The following is a 20,204-nucleotide window of genomic DNA, read 5'->3' on the forward strand; positions in this document are numbered from 1 at the left end:
GAGAATTTAAAAAAATTATTTAAGTGGGACACAATGGCTCATGCCTGTAATCCCAGAGGCTCAGGAGGTTGAGGTAGGAGTATCAAGGCTTCAAAGCCAGCCTCAGAAACTTAGAGATTCCCTAATTAACTCAAGGAGATCTTGTCTCTAAATAAAATATAAAAAATGGCTGAGGATGTATCTCAGTGGTTAAGAGCCCTTGGGTTCAGACTCCAGATTGGTCAAAGGGGAGGGAGAGGAGGGGAGAGGCTGTGGGGATTGGAAAGAAAGTGGAACAAGATGCGTAGCATTACCTTAGATAGATAATTGCACAAATGGTTTGACTCTACTTCATGTACAACCAGGGAAATGAAAATGTGTGCTCCATTTGTGTACAATAAATTGAAATGCATTCTGCTGTCATGTATAACTAATTAGAACAAATAAAATTAAACAACCATGAGTGGATGATAAAGTGTGTAGAATCTTAACATTTACAAACTATGTAAAACCTGGAATCATTGACTGTTCAGAAACTACACAGATGGATCATGGGTGGTGGTGAGCAGATAAAAGAGAAAAGAGATAAATCTGCATTGTTCCCGTAGCTCCCCATTCCACCTGTCTCTGAGGAAAGGCTGAGCTTGATGAGATTCTGAGCCAGGTTAGTGCTGGTAGCAGATTCAGTGATGGTGAGCTGCTATCAGTAAATCTTCCACTGGGCTCACAATATTCACCTGTGCTCCAGACATCTGAAGGATCTCATTTGTTTTGGCACCTTGACACCTGATTTTGCAGCCATTCAAGTTGTTTGGGACACTGAGTTTATGAGTAGCCTGACCAGGTGCATGCAAACCTGCTGGATGGCCTTTCACATCTGAAGAGCTGGATTCAATGCTGCTGAATCAGGTGGAACATGGGTCATAAGACAATGAAACTGTTGCATTGCCAACTTGTGCGGCTTGGTCAAGGATAGTTAGGGAATGACAGACTGTCCTTGAGTGGCACAGGTCTCTAGAGGGGTCCCTTTATGTCAAGGTTGAGACACATGGTTGAGGTGCTGTGGGAAAAACTTGCACTCTCACTGCCTGTGCTGTACCCTGCAAAGAGGACTGCAGAAGGTGGCATCTTGGGCAGTATGTGATGAAAAAACATGTTTGGGGACTTCAAAATGACTATGCACATCTGTTTGACACATTCAGTGATGGATTGTAGAATGCCTGTGATAACAAAGGCCTACTCAGCTGCATTGGGTAGCATGTCCTTGCCACCTGGGCCTGAGCCCTTGTGCTCTCTTGAATCTCCATCCCATAACCACCTTTTCCAATGAGGGAGACACACACTGACTAGTAGGGACCACCAGGCTCAGAGTGACTGAGGTCTTTTAGCAGCTGTGCTGTTGTTCAGAGAGTTGCTGATGTCCTCTTCCAGCTTGTCAATAACAAATTTTAAAGGTGGCATTAGTGCGCCCAGCCAATGTGACCATTCTCTCAGGACAATTCCCTCTGCAACATTCATATGTGCAGCACTCTCCTCCCACATCTTCTTAACTGACTCTCCTTTCAGAAAGATACTGCCATCTTCCTTTCCACACATAAGTAGCTGAATGTTGTGACACTGAATCCTCCTTTAATCCCACTGGTGTCCATGTTGAGCAGAGTCCTAGAGAATTGAACTTTGAGTGCTCAAGACTATGATATTAGTGGGGGGTGAAAGCCAAAACCTGCAGGTGTGGTGCCACTGACGGGGAAAAAAAGAGATTGGGCAGAAAGAGGAAGGGGGGAAGCTTGGAATAAAGAATAAAGGAGCACAGAGGAGAAAGGGGGTGGAAGAGGAAGAGGGGGTGAGGAAGGAAGGAACTGGATTAAGAAAAGGATGAATAGAAAGGCAGGTAGAAGAAAGAGAGTGGAGGAAGAGGGGATGAATCAGGAGAAAGCAGCGGAGAAAGCAGGTAGAGGAAAGAGAAGGGGGCAGGAGGAAGGGGGAGAGGAAGAGGAGGTGGAGGAGAAGGAAAAGGAGGGAAAGAGCATTGGAGGAGAAGGGGTGGAGGGGAAGCGAGGAGAAGGAAGACAGGACTGAAGGAGGGGAGCAGAGAGGGGTGGAAGAGTAAAAAATGGTGCTGGTGTAAGAGTGAGTATGGTGGAATTAGAGGCATAAATGAGGAAGAGGGGTTAGAGGAGGCTGGCGTGGAGGCAGAGGAGGAAAATGTAGGAGGAAGGTGAGAGAATGAAAGTGGAGGAGGAAAAGAAAAAGGGTGAAGGAGGAGAAAGAGGAGAAGAAAGGTCTTGTAAGAAGTAGAGGAGGGGAGGGGAGGTGGTGGGGGAGGAGTAAGAATGAGAAGTAGAGGAGGAAGAGTGTGAAGGTGGAGGTGGAGAGGGGGAGAAGGAAGTGGGAAGGAGGAGGAAGGAAACAGAGGTAGAGAAAGGGTGGAGAAGTAGGAATACTGTGAACAAGGGATGAGGAGTATAGCAGGAAGGAGAGAGGACAGAGGAAGAAGAGGGAAGGTGGAGTAGAAAAAACTGGAAGGAGGAAGGGATTGGAGGAGGGGAGGAGCAGGGATGCAGGTGGAGGAATTAGTATGGGGGAGTTAGAGGGGTGAAAGAAGAGGGGGAGGGGTTGGAGGAGGAGGAGTTATAGGAAGAGGGGGTAAAGACAAAGGAGGAGGAGAAGGAGGAGGAGGGGTAGAGGCAGAGGAGGAGATAGAGAAGGAGGGGTAGGACAAGGGGAAAAAAACTGGGGCAGCAGAGGTGCTCATGACTGCTACCTTTGCTGGTCTGGGATAAATATATATATTTTAAACTGCACCCAGATAGAGATAATTTACATGCAAAGAAATATCCTAAGTAATCTGGGCACAGTAGCACACGCCTGTAATCCCAGTAGCTCAGAAAGCTAAGGCAGAAGTCGAAGCCAGCCTAAGCAAAAAGTGAGGCACTAAGCAATTCAGCGAGACCCTGTCTCAAAATAAAATACAAAAATAGTGATGGGGATGTGGCTCCATGGTCAAGTGTCTCTAATTTCAATCCCCGGTACCAAAAGAAGAAACAAACAAACAAACAAAAATATATATATATGTAATACACACACACACAATACACACACACTAGCTAGGACTAATCAATGCCAAGCAACATTATTTATGCTCCCATTTGATAGGCCCAAATCATGGAAAATATTTGATGGACTGTTTTTTTTTTCTTTTGTTGTAGTTGTTTTGTTTTGTTTTTACACTCTGGATAATAAATCAATACTTTCTTTACATTCTTATAAAAGACCTTATAAACAGAGGATACTGCCACACACACGTGCCACCAATTTTCACCAGGGAACAAAATTACAGTCATTTTTCTATCCAATTGCATTAAAGAATCTTGTTGAAATTCTTCAAATAAACATGCTGATTAGGATCATAGTGTCACTGTAAGTGGAATTTTAAAAGTAGTGTTCTAGTTCATAGCCCACTCATCACTCAGGAAGCAGTTTAGCACAGAGGATGTCACTTTGACAGACACAAAGCGAATTGTGGATGCATGCTTATAGGATTTTAGATATCACTTTAAGTGTAGGAAAGTGAAAGTGAGTGGCACTGGACAAAGGTCACAACAAATAGTTTCAAATCTGAGAACATAGAGGGATGAATATATTGAGGTGAGGTTTGAAGTGTCATAGGGCAAGTCGTGGTGAGCCAACTCTTGTTTTCAAAAGCAGACTGATGGCTCAGATATATAAAAAAAATTGTGTCACCAGGAAAACAGTTAACTGAGTTTTCTCAATCAAATTATGAAAATAGTTTTTCTTTTTTCAGTTAACTTCATCAGCACAAATTTATTAGGAGAAATGATAATTTTGAGGCACATATTTTCAAGACTGTGTATTGGCTATTGTCCATCCTAAGTTGAAGCATGGACCATTTCTGACAATAAACAGATTGACTCAGACCTGCACCAAGGCTGGCTGTGTCACTACTGCTTCTCAGCCTTCCCTTTCTCATCAATTGACCCCACCAGTGTGAAATAGAACAGCCCTGTTAGTAACAGCACAGGAGACTGAAGGAGGAAAACCAAGACTTCCACAATTAAAGAAGGTATTGGAAGTTGCCCCGGCTCCAAAGACTAACTTCCCCATCCCCCGAGAAGAGCTGCCCAATGGTGAGCCCTGCTGACTCACATGATCCTTACCCCCAATCAGAAAGCACCCTGTGCCAACTGTCAAATCGTTAAACCGTTAAACTGTCATAACTGTCAAACCACCCCTGGCTCTATAAATATGCAGAGCTGTTCCTCTATAAATGGGCATTTTCTCCAATAACGAGCCTGAGCCTTGTTTGACTTTCATTGGTGCCAAAACCGGGAGGGGGGAATGCCTCGATGCTCGAGGGCACCCTCTCTCAAGGCTTGCCATCCTTGTCCACTCTTTTGAGTGCTGCTACTACTCACACAACACTGGCTCTTCAGTAGGTGAGTTCCCCTATCGGGTATCCAACTTCAGATGGGCTGTGCAGGGGCTTTGACCATGATCATCTATCTGGAAAACCTCTGACGCCCAATCTGGAGGAGAGAACACACCCCACTATGACCTTCAGGGTCATGGTGGACTCTATAAAGCCCAGTTCATGAGCGGTAGTTCCTGAGGGGTGGAAGAACAGGCACTCCCCTCTCTCTCTTTCTTTCTCTCTTTACCACCCTTGTCCCTCTCCTGACCTATGGGGGCCTCTTCTTCCCTCCCTGCAGACTCACCCTTATTAAATTCTGCACACAAGATTGGCCTTATTATCAATTACACAATCAAATTCAATGGCCCCCAGGAGGATCCCTAGATCCTGCAATTCTCAGAGATCTGAGAGAGCTCGAAAAAGTGGAAGGAGATCCCCTATGTTGAGGCTTTTCCTCTTCTTCCTTCTCACCCCGACCTATCCATAGATGAACCCCCTCCCTAATGACCTCCCCTGTCAACTCCATCCTGCCCCTCAGGTGCTCCTCCTGACTCGGCTGACACCTTTAGTCCCCCCAAATCTAGGTCCCGCTCTCTAGTTCCACAAACCATGGCCCCCTTAAGAGAGGTTGCTGGACCTGAGGTCATTATCCGGGTACATGTCCCATTCTCTATGAATGACCTCACACAACTCGAGTGAAGGTTGGGCTCATTCACAACAGATCCAACCACTTACACTTACATAAGAGAGTTTCAATGGGTCCTCCAGGCTTATAGCCTCACTCACCATTATATATATATATATATATATATATGCCACAGTCTCTGGCTGGGCACAAATCACGAGCCACCACACAGCTTGTAGATTCAAACAGCAATTCTTTATTCCCGATCTCACACTGGCCTTCTACAAACACGTTCTGGGGAAATCCACGTTCTCTGCCCAAATCCCCCACTCCTGGGCTTCTGTCTCCCAAATATACTGTCTGACCCTAAGAACTCAAGAAGAACTCAGCAGCAGGATACGCCCTATTCTAAACGGGGAACACCCTAATCTCCTATTATGCTAAACCGCCCTATTCTAAAGGGGGAACACCCTAATCTCCTATTATGCTAAACCGGGGACACCCTAAACACGGATCCACCCTGGTCCTTGAGCAAGGTCACCTTTCAGGAGTCCTTCCACTAGACAGCATGGGAGTAGCTGGCAAGGAAATTGTCATACCTACTTGGCTGATGGCTCCCAGCATCTCCCCCCTTCTGATTAATTAAACAACAAGTAATGTGGCTTAAGGACCGTGCCTGGTAGGTTGTCCAGTTCAACATATGGTTCATACCTGTCATTGGAAAACTGACCTTTAGGCGTCAGCCTCTTGTCTTAGGTTGATACCACTGCAACTGGATCATACCTGTCACTGACTACCGGTCCAGCATACAGCCATACTTGTGGATAGGTCTATGCACCAGTGGGGGGGGGGGTGAGGTTCTTTGCCTCACCTCTGTTGGCCCCCAAATTTGGCCTTGGTGCCAGTGGGGGAGTGAGGTTAATGTGGCTTAAGGACCGTGCCTGGTAGGTTGTCCAATTCAACATATGGTTCTTACCCGTCATTGGAAAACTGACCTTTAGGCATTAGCCTCCTGTCTTAGATTGATACCATTGCAATTGGATCATACCCGTCACTGACTACTGGTCCAGCATATAGCCATTGGCCCCCAAATTTTAGATCATCACTAGCAGAAGGGAGGAGGATACAGAAATGCCATGACACCAAGCCAATTGACAGTTCCTTTGGAAAAATTGCATCACTGGTGACACCATCAGCAAAGATATGCCAGCATTACCACAATTTGCTGTACCAAACAATAGTTACATAGTCCAGGCAAGTTCTGTAAGCAGTTCAAAGTGGAGGAATCTATCAATATGTCTGTCTCCTCCTAAAGTTCGTTTTCCTCCCAAAGTAAGTTGACTCCTTGATTGAGCATTACTTGTTGAGTTATATTCATTGATGCATCAGTTTATACAGTTTTCGGTGATATCTATCATAGAAGCTGTAGTTTGTCTTCACTGGCACTGGGATTAAGATAGGAATTCTGGCAATGATGCTAAGGAGACATTATCCTGAAAAGAATTATTAAATATAATGAAAAGGAAAGGTGAAAGTAAACAAACAGATCTGTTAACCTCCTTAAAAAACAATCCTTAACAGCTGTTTACCTGATTTAAATTAGTAAACAAGCAGATCTGTTAACCACTTTTAAAAACAATCCTTAACAGCTGTTTACCTAATTTAAATTAAGCCATTTAAATCACGTGAATAAAAAAAATAATTTGGATCCATTTTCTCATGAGCGCTCCTCATATATGAAATATGGACATACGCACACACAGACATACAACACAAAACACAAATGTGCAAACAAACGTACAACACATAAGATAATAATAAAGACCTTGTAGCTTTACCTAGATGAAATCTCCATTGCAATGTTTAAAAACTCCACAGTCAAAAAATAAAACTGATCAAAAAAACATTAACCTAGGTTTGTATGAGCTCAAAAAATAAAAATAGAACCTTATGATGTGGAAAAATGCAATAATGAAATAGATATTGAAAAAAGCATCCTGGTAAATCACTGTTGCAGATGTAAGAATGGCCAAGCTGGAGTTCTGGATATCAGCTGTTATGGATTTGAGTCAAATCATCTTCTTTTCGATCTGTAGAAATCGTTTTAGTTAGTCTTTCTGGAATCCAAATCGGCTGTTGTTCTCCCTGTGGAAACACACAAACAGAGCCCTGATTCCAGACAATCACTGGGTTAGGACCTTTCCATTGTCCTGTTAGAATATCTTTCCAAAGTACTTTAGGCTTATGTACATTTTTTGGTTACATATGCCTTTCCGCAGCACTAAGTCCTGATGAATCCAAATTTAAAAAGTTTAGAGTAAAAAGCGTTATTTTAAGTTTATCTTTGGGGGATATATACCCCTTTCCAATTCCCTCTTTTTGCTTTAATAAGTACGTTTGTATCTAATAGTTGTCTTAGCTTTTTGCATTTTCTATCTGAAATACTTTACTTGACATATTCAATCATTTTTTATCTTACTTCTATCTTCTAGTTTTTTTTTCCTAAGGTTTATATATCATAATATATTGGCTAATACTCTCCTTCTTGAGGAATGTACCAGAGTCTGGGAACTTGCCAGAGCCCATGCAGATGAAACTCACCAAATTAATCCCAATCACCCTCCGGGGCCACTTGCTGCCCCAGATCAAACTCCCGACTGCGATTATACACAAGCTGGCATACAGAGTAGGGACTGATTCTCCGCATGAATTATTGCTGGGCTCAAAAAAGCAGCATGTAAGGTCGGCAATTTCCAAAAATTACAGGAGATAATTCAAAAGTGAGAGGAGACCCCATCAGAATTTCTGGATCAGCTTACGAAAGCCCTTCAGCAGTATACTAACCTAGATCCCAAAACCCCTGATGGCCGTCATGTCCTTATGACATATTTACTCTCACAGAGCTACTCCAACATCCGGGCCAAACTAAAAAAGCTTGAACAAGGCCCTGCCATCCCCCAGACTGAGATCTTAGCGGTAGCCTTTAAGGTTTTTCACAACTGGTATGAGGAAATTGAGCGCCGCAAGCACACGCCGAACACAATAAATTTCAAAAAATTTCAGATGCTTGCCCAGGCCCTGCAGGGTGCTTCCTAGGGTCGCCACCCATCACTGCAGGTCAAAACCCCCTGCTTCAAGTGTGGCAAGGAGGGACATTGTGCACCACGCACTCCGCATACCCTATGCTCTAAATATCAACAAGAAGGTCTTTGGGGCTCTGACTGTCCTAGATCCCATAGGAGGCCTATGGCCAAGGAACCTCCAACCTTCTGGGCATGGCAATCGATTGATGGAGCCTCGGGTCCTTGTCCCAAGCCATAACAAGACAGGAACCCAGGGTGTGGATTCAGGTGAGTGGGCGCAAGGTTGACTTTCTGCTGCACCCCTCCCCTGACTCAGGCAATGGCAAGGCCCTACTGAGGTGGATGGCGCAAGGCGTCCATCCACTGGAGGAGCACAGTATGTTTCTGGGAATGGGCTGATTTGTTTTTATATTTCTTTAATAGGTATAGTTGCAACTTCTCATATGACCATTAAGTATGAAGGAGAAAAAACATGACATTCCCAATTAATGCAACTACTTCTAAAGAATAGATCTGTTTGCTCTAAATGCAATGATTCAGCTGTGGAGAGTAAATTGTTAATGTCTAATGAAAAACTCCCTGTATTCCTGTCAGGGAAGTTTTTGAGAAATTAAATTAAAATCTAGAGAAGAAAAATTAATGTTAAGAAGACAGATTAGTGCTTAGTACTGGGCAACATATTCTTGTTCCTGTGCACAATAGTTTGTGCTCTTACTCTTGTTTGATTAAAATTAATAACAATTCAACCACTTGCGATAACCATGGCACCGGTTCCAGTCAGTAAGTCAAGAAAGAATAGTCAAGATATAGGCCAATAGTTTGGGACATTTGTAATTATTATTAAAAGTTAACTAAGCAGAAACAGCTCAAAGCAAAACACGAACTGAAAGTACAAATGTTTGCTCATGCATAAGCCAAGATACATTCTTCTATTCTGATTGTAGCTAGGTAATATTTTGTTTCTTTGAATTATGATTCCTGTTTTGTAACCACAAAGTATTGTAAGCCTGCCAAAATGAAAAGTATATATGATCAACTTCACAAGTAAAGATTGGGATCAACACCTGCACTTTGGTTTCTGTGTTGTTTCTCCACCCCTCTTTCGCCGACTTCTCACCATCCGTTCGTCTCCTGAGACCCCCTGTTGGAGCTGGTCTCCGACAACTTTCTCCTTGACATCGGGGCGACCTTCTCAGTCCTGACAGAATTCTGGAGGCAAACAGTGCCGTCCACCTCTCCTATTGTCGGTACCGGAAAGACCATCTATCCAAAAAAGACTCCCCTATTACTCTGTTCCATAGACAACTTCTCATTCTTTCAGATGTTCCTAGTTATGTCCCAATGCCCAGTTCCTTTGCTCGGCTGAGATATTCTCTCTAAATTCAATACAACAATCAACATCTAGGCTTCTGGCATTGGTCAGACCCCAGAATCGGCCTGTTCATCTATTCTGGCCCGTTTGGCAGAAGACTGGCTATTCTGCTCCACTTGTGAGGCTGACATGAAACACCATACTAAAAAGGACCCCTTACTTATGAACCTGGTCCACCCAATTGTGTGGGATACCCACACCCCCTCCACCATTTCCTGCCCACCAGTTAACATTCATCTCAAAGATCCCAACACCTTCCCCAATCAGGGTCAATACACCCTGTCCACAAAGGCTCTTCTGGGCCTACAACCTATTATTCAGGACCTTCTTACCAAGGGTTACCTCCGTCTTGTCCATTCCCTTTACAATATTCCCATACTAGCAGTAAAAAAGTTCAATGGGTCCTATCGCTTAGTTCAGGACCTACGATTCATCAACACCTCCATTAGGCCCATACATCCTTTGGTTCCCAACCCATACACCCTGCTGTCTCAGATCCCCCACACTGCCACCCACTTCTGAGTCATAGATTTAAAGGATGCTTTCTTCTTCATTCCCCTTGCCCCCGAATCACAAGATCTGTTGCCTTTACCTGAACAGATCTCACCACCAGACATTCTTGACAATTAACCTGAACTGTCGTTCCTCAAGGATTTCGAGATAGTCAACACCTCTTTGGACAAATCTTGGCCTCCGACCTCCAATCTTTTCACCCCCAGTGCCGCGAATCCACCCTCTTGCAATATATTGATTACCGTCCAGCAAATCTCTTTGCCCACCTGCGGGGAGAAAAGCACCCCACCACAGCCTTTAAGGCTATGGTGGCCCTCAGGGACAAAAGTCCTAGTCCTCTCACCTTTAAGACTGCAAATAGAGAGACGCTTACCCTCCCCGTTAGCTCCCATTCCTCTCTCTTGCCCTGCCTCTCTCTCTCCCCTCTTTCTGGCCCTAGAAATATCTGGCCTCCCCAGGAGGGGTCCCGAAAAGCCTTGGCCATGGCTCTGGCTCTGTCCAGGATGAGAGCTTCAACTGTCAGGATTCGGTGACAACCAATTTCTGCAGTTCGAACCTGCCACTTAGGCACTCCTGATTTTTGGCTCCAGTGGGGATGCCCCTTTTGCCAATAAATCAGTTTTCTCCTTCTCTCTTACCATGTTTGTATTCTCTCCCCTCCTCCTTACATGGATAATATGTCCTCTCTGCTGATCAACTCTCCCCTACAATACTCTTGGATCAAATATAGCACCTAGGCCTGGTCAACTTACATACTTTCCTTCTTGGGTTTGGCTGGTTACTTCAGGGCCTGGATTCCTAATTTCTCCCTCCTCACCAGGCTGCTATCTGGCCAAGGGCCCCCAAGATAAACCCCTACCCTCAGCAGCAGGGAAGCCCTTTATAATCCTTAAAAAGTCCTTCCTCCAGGAACCCACCCTGCATCTCCCTGACATCTCCCAACCCTTCATCCTCTATGTACATGAAAAACAGGGACAAAGTTTGGATGTTCTGGATCAGGAATATTTGCAACAGTGACCTACCTATCCAAACAGCTTGACCCCACCATCAGGGGCTGGCCCCCATGCCTCAGAGCCCTAGCAGCGGCCCATGACCTCCAGAAAGAAGCACACAAGCTTACCTTTGGCTCCCCACTAACCATCTCATCTCCTCACCATCTAAAGGATTTCCTCACTTACAAGGGGCTACAGTCACTTCCCCCTTCCAGGATCCTATCCCTCCTTGTCTCATTTCTTGAAAATCCCTCCATCTCATCTCAGTCCTGCTCTTCATTAAACCTTGCCTCCCTCCTCCCATCTTCTCCCTCACAAGATCCCATCCACAATTGCCTGGAGGTATTAGAGATGGTTTTACCCTGCCCTACCAACATTTCTGAGCGACCCCTGACCTCTTTGGACCTTGTCTGGTTATAGGAAGGTAGCTCCTTTATACATGGGGGGGTTAAAGTGGTGGAGTATGCTGTCATTTCCCTCTCATCCATCATAGAGGCAAAACTTCTCCCATCCAATACCACAACCAACAAGCTGAACTCATAGCTGCCACAAGGGCATGTGAGCTATCAGAGGGAAAAACCCTCTCCCTATATACAGATTCCTAATACGTCTTCCATATCCTGATCTCCCACACAGCCATTTGGAAAGAAAGGGGCCTATTGACCACCAGAGGGACAGCAGTCATTAATTCCACACTTATTTCTGGCCTACTACGAGCCTCCAGGCTGCCTTCCAAACTGGGAATAATCCATTGCAAGGCCCACCAAATTGACTCCTCCCTTAATACTATGGGGAATTCCAAGGCAGATCAAATGGCTCCATCAGCTGCCCTACAGAGCTTTACCTCCTCTCCCCTACTCTTCATTACAGTTACCACCGGATATCGGCCCAAAGATCCCCAACAACTCTTCCAGTTTCTTCACTCTATTCCATTCTAGTCCACAGAGTCTCATTACTTTCCTTCATTCCTTTTTCACCCTTTCCCCATGCGATAAGACCCTCCTACAATAGATCACTTCTGCTTGTCATATCTGCCAGAGAACCACTACCAATACTCCATTAAAACCTAAACATTTCCCTTCTCATCAGGCCCACAGTAATACCCAGGCTGAAGACTGGCAGATTGATTTCACCAACATGCCCCAAGTAGAAAACATATTGGTAGATACTTTTTGGGGGGATGGGTTGAAGCCTTTCCCACTTCTAACAAGCGGGCCTCTATGATAGTTGATCTTTTGCTTACTCACATAATCCCCCTTTGGGATGCCCACTTCTATCCTATCAGACAATGGCCCAGAATTCACCTCGAAGATAATTCAGGGACTGGCTCACGTGCTATCACTCCCTTCGAATTTCCATTGCCCTTACTGCCCCCAGGCTTCCAGAAAGGTTAAAAGGACCCTCACCAAGCTCACCATGGAATTAAGCCTAGACTGGGTAAATGTGCTCCCATTGGCTTTATTGCACATTAGGACCTTGCCAAAGAAGCCTTCTAATCTCTCACCTTTCGAAGTCATGTATGGCCATCCCCTAGTTCCTCCTGGATTGCCTACAGAACCCCTACCCATCTCTGAAACCTATGCCCTGCCCCTCCTCTTCCATCTATGCTCTGAACTCTGGCGCTATCAAGCCTGGCTCCTTCCTGGCCCCAGTCTCTCTCAAAACCCTACCTCCTTAACACCTGATCAACTTATTTACTGTTGCTCACCAGAGGAAAAGCCCCCTCTAAAACCAAAATGGGAGGGTCCTGCTCAGGTGATTATGTGCACTCCCTTGGCAGCTAAATTCAAATTACCTAATAACCAACTTACCCCATGGATTCATATTTCCAGGCTTAAGCCCGGCGTTCCTACACCTTCATCAGAAGAGCCAACAATTATCACCTGCCATTAAGAACTCTTGTCAATGCTCCCCCTCATTTCTGGCCCCTCTTGGGTCCTCTCTTCACCCAATGTCTGGAGATTCAAGGCAAGTGACTGTAAGGGCCTCCTCCAGCCAGACACCCCCATCAGTATTTAAAGTTGAGGTGTTTCACATAAAACCTGGAGAGATCTGACTGCTCTCAAAGGGAAATCTGGTAACAATGAGTCACCATCCTCCTTTGGCCGCCGTCGTTCAGAGCGTGGGAGAAGCTGCCTTCTTTATTACAAAGCCTGTGCTTTCTTGGTGTGACTAGGGAAAGCTGGGAACAGTGATAAGTGAGAGAAGCAAGCTGGTTTGGAAAGCTGGGATATTTCGGAACGGTAATGAGAGAAGCAAGCTGGTTTCAGAGACCCAGGTAGGAGAGAGTTTGAAGAGCAGTCTTAATAAAGAAGGGAGGGAGTTAGATTGGACTAGGAATGAAGAGTGGAATTGAGGGTGTTAGGTGCAGGACAGGCTGGTCTGCAGGGCATGCCAAGCAAAGTTAGCTGCAGAATGACCTGGCTTCTCAAACCCTCTGTCTGGTTCTTTATCACCTGTTTACGCCCAAGCCTCCACTCAAGGCTGAACATTTAACCCCCCTTATGCCAACAAGGCAGCTTGCAGACCCAGATACCCTTTTAGATTTGGGCTATAAAAACTCCCTGTTCCTGTTCCTTCCCTTTATCATAAAGTTCATTCAGACTCAGGTGGGTAAAATTTCTAATCAAGCATTTAACCAGCTTCTCCTGAGGAATTACCAACTCCTGGCTACTGATGATACCTCCAGTCAAGACCTATGCTGAATGAACTGACATCATCATGGATCTGTGGTGGCAAGGAACCTTCCTTGACATAATTCCTGAAGTCATACCGGTCTTCCCTGCCCTCCTGTGGGGATTCCTTACTTCCCTCCTGATTCTCCCACACCACCCAAAATCAGCAGGAAACAGCCAGAATGAGTCAACACCCACTCTCATTTAATAACAAAGAGGGGGAAATGTTGGAAGTCGCCCAGGCTCCAAAGACTAACAACCCCCCCCCCCCAGAAGAGCTGTTCAATGGTGAGCCCTGCTGACTCATATGATCCTTACCCACCAATCAGGAAGCACCCCGTGCCAACTGTCAATCTGTTAAACTGTCATAACTGTCAAACCACCCCTAGCTCTATAAATATGCAGAGCTATTCCTCAATAAACGGGCATTTTATCTGACAAGCCTTGTTGATTCTTTCAGAAGGTATCTCAGGAAGGCATGTGCACATCCTAATCCTCAGTGGTCCAGGGAAGGGAGTGGTCATTTCCACCCTCCATCAATGCTCCTGTCTCACCAGATGAGGCCTAGGAGGAAATGCCACCTGCATTCTTCTTCCAAGGCAGGGCCTGTCTCAAGGCTGCATCTTCTCAAGGAAAGTTCTGTCAAACTGAAACACAATCTCACACAATCATGTAAGACAAGCAAGTCATTTGAGCCACTATGGAGAATGAAAACATGGAAAACAGGTGCTTCTGTTGCCCAGAATCAGTGTCCTGAGATGGTCTCCACAAGGTCTCTCCCTCTTTTTCACAGGAGCAGCTTCCTGAACTCAGCCTTATAGGAAGAAGGTGTGGCATGACTGTCATTGCTTCCCCACCCACCATCCAGGTGGCAACCTATGCTTCCATGTAGACACAAGGCCTTCTTTCAGTTCCAAAGTCAGCTTATGTTTAAGTGAACCCTGGAATCTTCCATCTTGGTACGATGGAAAAAGAGGCTTCCCTACCCAGGGGAGGCCATGGGGGCAGATAATACAATATCCTGTGGAGATTACCAGCTTTTGTGTCTACTAGGCTGTGTTCTCATTTCTACATTAGAAAGCCAAAATTCAAACCAGACTACCTTAATTCCAAACCCTAATTAACCACCAAGGACTCCCTATAAACTTAAACAGTGTACCTATACAGTTAAATAGTGTTCCTATACAGTTAAGTATTGTTCTTTGTGTAAAACTCCTTGCTTGAGCACTGAATCACTAGCAGGTTGGTTCTGTCTGATTTGTGAATTGCTATTAACTCAAATAACCAGGCATGGGAAACCTGGGAAGTCCCTAAATTCACTGATTTCTCATTACATATTGATGTGCCCCAAGGGTGTCTTTCAGATCTCAGTTACAAATCGTTTTGTAAATTCTGAATTTACATGAATATTTCAAAATTCAGATTATGCTCAGAAGTTGGTTTGAGCTCAATGTCAGAATGGACCTGAGAGAAACTGGAACTGGACTTCGCACAGCAGCAGGTCTCAGGTATGTAACATCTAGGAATACAGGAAACTTATACACACATATGCACACAAATAAATATATATTCATATATATGTATACATGCACACACATCTATATGAATGCATGAATGCAAGAATTCTAAGACTTCTCCACTGTGAACCTGTGCATTTCAAGAGAAAAAAATTGTCCTACTAAAAATCAAATATAATTATAGTGACAAGATTGGAGATGTTTTAACCTAAAAAAGGTTCTAAATCTGAAGAATACAATGGAGAAAATAATGCCTCCAAATCAATGAGGTGCATTTTTGGGGGGCTAATAAAACACTAAACAAATAAAATATCATCTCTTTACAAAAATTCTGGCCAAGTTGTGAAGACTACTCCTACACACACACACACACACACACACACACACACACACACACACACACCCCTTCTTGGGGATTTAGAGGGCCCCTTCATACATTTTTGGAGGCTACAAATTAAAGAATTCTGTTTTGAGAAACTGCCTTTATTGTAAATCACCAGAGCATTGGAAGATAAACCCTCCATTGTAATGCTAGTCTTCTGAAGGATCCACTTCTCAACTGGACTGCTCCCCTAATAAAAAAGAGGTCCTGAACCCTAGGACAATACACAAAACTCTGAGTTAAGAGTATGTCTCTGGTTGGAGTTTCTAAAAAGCTCCAAATTCCCCTTTCCAAATTAATAAAATAGCTAATAATTTGCTACTTTTCCTATTCCACCAGAGCTCCCCTTCTCAAACCCCTGGTGACCTCTTTCTTATTCTATTTCTGCTACACTACAAACTTCTTTTTAGGAACAACACAGTATAAAAGGAATCAGTATCTTTCTAGAAGGCAATCTTATAAGTACCCATGTTGAGTCCAAGCATACCAAGTACTCAATGAATACCATGGTACTCACCATGATTTTATAAATGGAGTTGAAACTGAGGGAAAACAGAATAAATCTTTATTCTTACCAATGTTATTATTGCCTGTTCCAGAAGTCATCAGGCTGAGTGTATAATCTCATTGACTTTGGTATACATAATACCTCTGACCTACAGGTCACAATGGCAGTAGTTGACTAAGTTGTTTTCATGAACTTATGTCATGGGAGTCGTAGGTCAAATGCCTCATTCTAGGGATACCAACTAATCATATCTGGCCACTCACCACCAAAACCAAACAGAAAATGTAATTGTGCTGAGCAGAAAAGACAACTAATAAACATGGTCACAATGGGAAATCAAAAGGAAACCAGCATCTCAGCTCTGTCCTCCAGTTGCTGACATGAGCTTCAGGTGTGGAGGAAGGACAGGGGCATGGCTGAGAGGTCTCCATGGTTAAGGAGTCACAGATCACCTCTCAGTTCTGCTTCTGTAAGGAGACTGCCTCTAGATTTTTTTTAAATGCTTAGGGGCAATTTCCCCTTGGTGCTCAGGATGCTTGTGTACCAAATCTGTGATCCTTGAAGAGGCAATTCAGTCCCCATGAGAGGACAGCTCCTGCTTAGGAAAGCAGTTCCACTGTGGGTGATCTGCCTGCCTCACATCATTCTTGGAAGCTGTCTGACAAATCTCTAGATGCCTCTCCAGGGGTCTGAAGTGGAATACCCCAATTTTGTCCATCTTGAGAGGAAAGAGAGATTGGGTAAATCTGAGGCTGATAAAAACTTGTATAGATAGTTTTTAGGTGAATACGCTTTAAATGATTAGCATGGAACAGAGAAAGGAACAGAGAAAAAAGGAACAGAGAAAGCAGTGAGCAAGTATCTGACCCAAAACTTATAGTAACAAAGGACAAAGAAGCAAAATGAAGGCAGATATGCCAAGCTTTATTCTGCCTGGTTACCACAGAACATCTTCAGGCAGAAGTAAAGGGTCATGGCTTTAGAAAAGTACTCCCTTTTAGCTTGTCCATCTCAAACTTAAAGTAAAAATCAATGAGTTCTTCACTTGAGATTGTATATGTGTCTAGTGGTGAACTTTTGACATCAGAGATTTAAAAGCTCCCCCCACCTCATGCTAATGATGCCATTTGTTAAACACACTCCTATAAAAGGACAGGATTACAAAACACAAATAATCACAACTTCCCCATCCTTCAGAGGCAGAGTTAAGGCTACTCCTATCTCCTCACATCTGAACTCTGCTTGAATGAGTTCTCTCTCATTTACATTAGTCACCTTCCAGGGATTAGTCTACTGTGTGGCAGGCAAAATGGGTCTCATTGCTTAACATAGTTCAACGAAAGAAAATATAGCTGGGCGTGGAGCCCCATGGTTGAAATCCTGGAGGTTCATGAGGCTGAGGCAGGAGGATCATGGGTTCAAAACCAGCCTCAGCATAAGCAAGGTGCTAAGCAACTCAGTGAGAAACTGTCTCTAAATAAAATAAAAAAACAAAATAGGAGATTTGGCTCAGTGGCTAAGTTCCCCTGAGTTTAATTCCCAAAGGCGGGAGTGGGGGAAGCTTGGAAAACTAATGACCTATACAAATGTGATTTCAAAAAGTACTAGTTTCAGCATATTTTAACATAAATTGGTTTAAAAATGATGTCTATAAGGGAAATTTCCATTTATACAGTATGTATCTGTGGGTGGGAAAGTGGACTGAATCACTAAAAAAATGGAAAAGTCATCTATTTGAATGTACATAAAAATATATTTTACAAATTATGTCTGCTTAAGGAAATTTTCCTTGATATCTTGTCCTTGTTTTTCTATATATTATATATATTTAGTTGTAGATAGACACAGAATGTTTATCTTAGTTATTCTTTTCTATGTGGTGCTGAGAATGGAATTTAGGGCTTCATATGCTAGGCAAGTTCTACCATGGAGCCACAACCTCATCTCCCTCATTTTGTCTTAGTAAGTCTGTACCTATATTCATCTTTATTTGCTTGGAGAAACAATGGTATTGACACAATGCTCAACCCGAAGCACAAGCTCTGAGCTTTTAGAAATCAATTTCCTATCCAGCCTTTCTAGAATCTGATAGCTGTCATTCCTGCAGTGTAAACCTGGGGGAGTTGACTCAGAAGGGAAATAGGAGAAAGAGGAAAAAGAGAAGAAGGAGGAAGAGGAAGAAGAGGAGGAGGAAGAGAAAGAAGAGGAGGAGGAGGAGAAAGAAGAGTGGATAACATTAAATTGCTTTTGTGCAAATTGTTCACAGAAAATGTTACTCTCTTGTTTATTGTTGTCTTACCATACATAACATCTGCTGTGAGCTCACGCACACAAACAGTTAAGTTTTACTGTGCTTAGCAAAACAAGGAGTTCTGTGAGAAAGTATGAACTCTTTGAACTGTGACCTTGTTGCTGTCTTAAGAAGACAGGAGAAAAGAATGTTCTGCCAAGTGTAAAATTTATATATATATAAATTTATATATATATATGTGTGTGTGTGTGTGTGTGTGTGTGTGTGTGTGTTTGCCTGGGAATAACTAACCACAAGTTAATTGATAAGAAATATGGCACAGGGGCTGGGGATGTGGCTCAAGCGGTAGCATGCTTGCCTGGCATGCGGGCGGCCCGGGTTCGATCCTCAGCACCACATACCAACAAAGATGTTGTGTCCGCCGAGAACTAAAAAAAAATATTAAAAAAATTCTCTCTCTCTCTCTCTCTCTCAAAAAAAAAAAAAAAAGAAAAAAGAAAAAAGAAATATGGCACACTGTGACCTTAAAGTTTTCCTGAGAATGTATATCCATGCTTGTAAGGATTAAGCTGATGAAAGGATGTTTTTTATTTTCCCTTGTTTTAATTAACAATGCTGTATAAAATAAGGAGAGAAAAGAATAAAGATGGTGCTCATTTTCTACTGAATGCATGTGTGTGCATGTGTCTTTCTTAAGCATCTCTGCTGTATCAGCAATTACAGATTGTCAGCAGGTCTGACAGGTGGCATCCCTGGGTGGGCAGCAGAGAGTCCCCTTACTGGCAAAGGTAAGTGAAGGGGAGAGGTACCATGGGATCAAAAATCTCAAGAAGTCAAATGCAACAGGCAATTATGACTTTGCTTAAGGAGCAAGGAATTGTAATTAATAGAAAAACAGCTTCTGTTTTTATGCTTGCTATTAAAACTGCATCTCCTTGGTTTTTGTAATCAGGGAATTTAATGGTTCCTGATTGGGAACATGTAAAAGAAGATTTGCAAAAATATTTAAGGGAAAAGGGTCTGGACAGTTTACCTGTAGCTACTTTTTCTTTGTGGAAGTTGATAAAAGATGCACTTTTATCTCCAGATGTAGGAGTGTGTGAATTTTTACAGCAGACACAGGGAACTTGGATGGAGGTTCAGGACAGGGAATCAATAGTTTCAGTGAGTGGAAGTGATTCCTCAGATGATGAGGCCCCCATTTATGATGCTTCTAATTTAAAAACAGAGGATCCACCACCTACAAAAGAGGAGCTAATCCTGTAAGTAAAAGGAGGGACTGAGGGACTCCCAGCAGCTACCGAAGCCCTATTTTGCTCCGGGGAACTCCTGCCTTCCTTCCCTGCACTGTAAGGATTATGCTACCTCTGTCTACTTATCTGAATGGGTTTTTGAAGCATTGCACAATCTTGGAGTTAAAAGTTGGGTTTAGGTAATTGTTTGGTTTATGATTTCAGATAATTCATGCCTGAGAACTTAAATACTTAGGATTGAAAACTAAAGAACTCTACTTCCAATTGGCAAGTAACTCCCAGTCATTCCAGTTTTTTCACCAATTTTTAAATTGGTTAGCCTAAAAAAATGTCACTGTGTGTACCAGTGCATTAATTTGGACAAGGAAAGTAAATCATAGTATGGTATCTGTTGACAAAACAAGATGTAAAGATATAAAATTTTGTGAATTGTGTCTCAAACTTGTATCATAATTTTCAACATTCAAACCTAAAAATTATGACTTATGGTTAAAATGCCTTATACATGAGGTATCTGCCCAGAATAACAGTTTTCCCTGCTCCTTCCAGACCTCAGTCAAAACTTACGTTAAAATGCAAATGAAAGAAGCCTGCAAGCTCAGTAGAAGACTGATCTGAGGCC

The 20,204-nt window shown here is 43.4% G+C and overlaps 1 pseudogene; it reads right to left on the minus strand.

Moving 5' to 3' along the window:
* Window positions 1-508: 508 nt before the first annotated feature.
* On the minus strand, window positions 509-1,628 carry LOC143400219 (poly(rC)-binding protein 2 pseudogene; annotated as a pseudogene).
* Window positions 1,629-20,204: the final 18,576 nt, after the last annotated feature.

The sequence above is a fragment of the Callospermophilus lateralis genome (genome assembly GCF_048772815.1).
Source record: "Callospermophilus lateralis isolate mCalLat2 chromosome 5 unlocalized genomic scaffold, mCalLat2.hap1 SUPER_5_unloc_1, whole genome shotgun sequence".
NCBI classification, from domain to species: Eukaryota; Metazoa; Chordata; class Mammalia; order Rodentia; family Sciuridae; genus Callospermophilus; species Callospermophilus lateralis.